The sequence below is a fragment of the Corvus kubaryi genome, unplaced genomic scaffold (genome assembly GCF_017639235.1).
Source record: "Corvus kubaryi isolate FWS band 111438036 unplaced genomic scaffold, C.kubaryi_AGA036_p1.0 121, whole genome shotgun sequence".
NCBI classification, from domain to species: Eukaryota; Metazoa; Chordata; class Aves; order Passeriformes; family Corvidae; genus Corvus; species Corvus kubaryi.
Window position 1 is genome coordinate 309,684 of NW_024580656.1, and position 2,638 is coordinate 312,321.

Below are 2,638 nucleotides of genomic sequence, written 5' to 3' on the forward strand. Positions count from 1 at the left end.
TCCCCCCCCCCCCCCCCCGCCCCCCTTTTGGACTGAATTCTTGGCTGATTCCACAACTTTGGCAAACGGGGGATTTTATCGCAAGTCTCTGCATTCCCCTCGCAGGCGCGGGGTCATGGGATTAGGGCAGAGCTGACGCCGGCTCCGGAGCGGAGAGAGCAGGGGAGAGGAGGGGAGAGGGGGCGTTTCTCGCTCTTGCGGCTGCAGAAGACGCCGGGCTGCAGCCTGGGGGGGACCCAGGTGGGACGGGAATCCTTTTCCTCCCTCAGCCTGAGGAGGGGAGCGATCCCGTGGCTTCCAAGGGGCTCCCAGGCCCGCGGTGCCCAGCTGGGGCCTCGCATGGAGCTGCCGCAGCGAGTGGGAGCGTTCCCACGGGCGCGGGGCCAGCGGCCGGGATCATGCGGGGCACACCCCGGCAGGAGGGTGCAGCCGAACCACTGCACCTCCACCCGCCCGCCCGGCCCGGCCCGGCCCGGCCCACCAGGCACCGCCGCGGTGGGAGCGGTGCTGGGCCGGGGGTCTCGGCGCCCCCTCCCCGTCCCCCGAGCCCCGCGGGGCCGAGCGGCTCAGCCTTAGTCACGCTGGCAGCGGTGACTCAGTCGCCCGGCGCGCTCAGGTGAGCCACGGCTGCTGCCGTGAGTAAGGAGCTGCTGATCCCACCCTCCCGACACCACGCTGGGCACGGACCCCCGCCGGAACCCCCCCCCCCCCCAGAATCCCCCACCCTGCCGGGCTCGGGGTGGCCTCGTGGCGGGCGCGGATGTCCTTGGGCAAGACGGCGGTGCCTGTGCCGGTGACGCTGGCGGGGCTGTAAACACCCAGGCGTGTCCTTAGAAACACACAACCGGCTCTGTGTGTTCCCAGCTCTCGGGGACGTGTCCTGGTGGCCTTTGGCAGAGTGTCCGGGCGTCACAGCCTGGGGACACTCCAGCTGCCAGCCCGATGCAGCCGGAGCCAGTGGCCCTGCCTGGCCTCACTCGCCATGCCCTGGCTCTGAGGCACCCCACACTCCCAGGGGCTCTGCCCACCACTCTGGCCTCGGCCCTGGGGAGTCCCAGGGATGAAGTCACCCCTGGAGTGACTCAGGCAGCCCGTCTTGGGGGGCTGGGCACACGGTGAGCAGGGGGACCCCAGCACAGGCTGGATGGCTCAGGCCAGACCCCAGGGTGAGTCGGCTCTTGCGGGAGGCTGGGGCTGGGGGGAGTCACCAGAGGCTGTCACCCACCTGGCCCTGGCCCCGGGAAGGATGGCGAATCCCTCTGGATTTAGCAGCGCCCAGGTGTGAAACCATACTTGGCTGTGCTGGGCCGTGGCCCTGCTGCCACGGTGAGGCCAGGGCTATTCTGGGCTCCCTGAGCTCACGGGCCCCTTCAGGACGCTGAACTCCAGTCCCTGCTCCCATCCCAGTGGCTCCCAGCCCCTGGCCTCGCCGCCTCCCTGCCCATGGCCCCCTCAGCTGGGGGCAAGCAGAGCTTCAGGCCCCAGCCCTAATTCATCCTGGAGTCGTGATGGGATGAGCAAGGGGAACTGTGCACCCCATCCCTGGCCACCTCCTGTCCTGCTCCATGTCCTCTGTCCCTCTGCCCCCACAGCCCTGGTGCCCCCTGAACCCCATCCTGCCCCCAGCCGTGTGCTGGTGCTGGTGTGGCAATTTTGGCAGTCACAGAATTCCAGTCAGGAGAGGTCCTGGTGGTTCCATCAGTACCATGGGCACACGCTGCCAGCTTGTGCCCACCAATGGGACACTCCCCTGGGCACAGGCCAGGGGCCAAGGCCCCCCAAATAGGGCAGGACTTGGCTCCTGTGCCTGGGGAGCCCTGGAAACACAGGGGGGGAAACTGTCAGGGTGAGAAGACCCAGGGCACAGACACCCTGCCCGCTGCGACCAAGAGGCACCAGAGCCCTGATCCCCCACACCTCCCATGCCCCCTGTGCCCCCTGGCCCCCCACAGCCCTCCCTCAGCGCCAGCGGTTGTTTCCCAGATGCTGCCACATTTCTTGGTTTGCTTTAAATCCCGGCTCCAGGAGTCAGCTGACAGCTCAGCTGTTGTTGACAGTGTTATTACTGTTGTTATTATCATTATTATTATTATAAATGCTTAAAGCAAGTTGCCAGCCTTGGGGAGGGGAAGGACTCAGGATTTTGGGAGCCTCTTTGGATACACACTGAACCTTGTTCCTGGAGTGACCCAGGCTTGTAAACACGAGGGAAAGTGACTCCCTATTCCACCGTATCCAATCCCACCCTATCCCATCCCATCCTATCCCACCCTATCCCAACCCATCCCATCACCCTCCAGCCCTCTGATCTCACCGTGGGCTCGCCCTGTGAGGCGTCATCCCCAGTCCTGGGAATGTCCGCACACAGGGTGGCAGAACCATATGGGATGGATCCCGAGCCCGTGCCCAGAGCCGGGGGTGATGCCAGCAGGGATCCCGGTGCCCGGCGGGGGAGCGAGGGGGCCGTGGGGCGGGTGTCCCGCCGGGCTGCCCCACGCGCTGACACTCGGGCGCACACTCAGCGCCGCGGCATTCCCGCCCCGCGCCTGCCCCTGGCTCCCCTCGGAGCCGCCTCAGGAATGCGGGAACCTCGCCTGGGCGGGGACTGCGGTGCCAGCGCGGGGCCGCGGGCACCTCT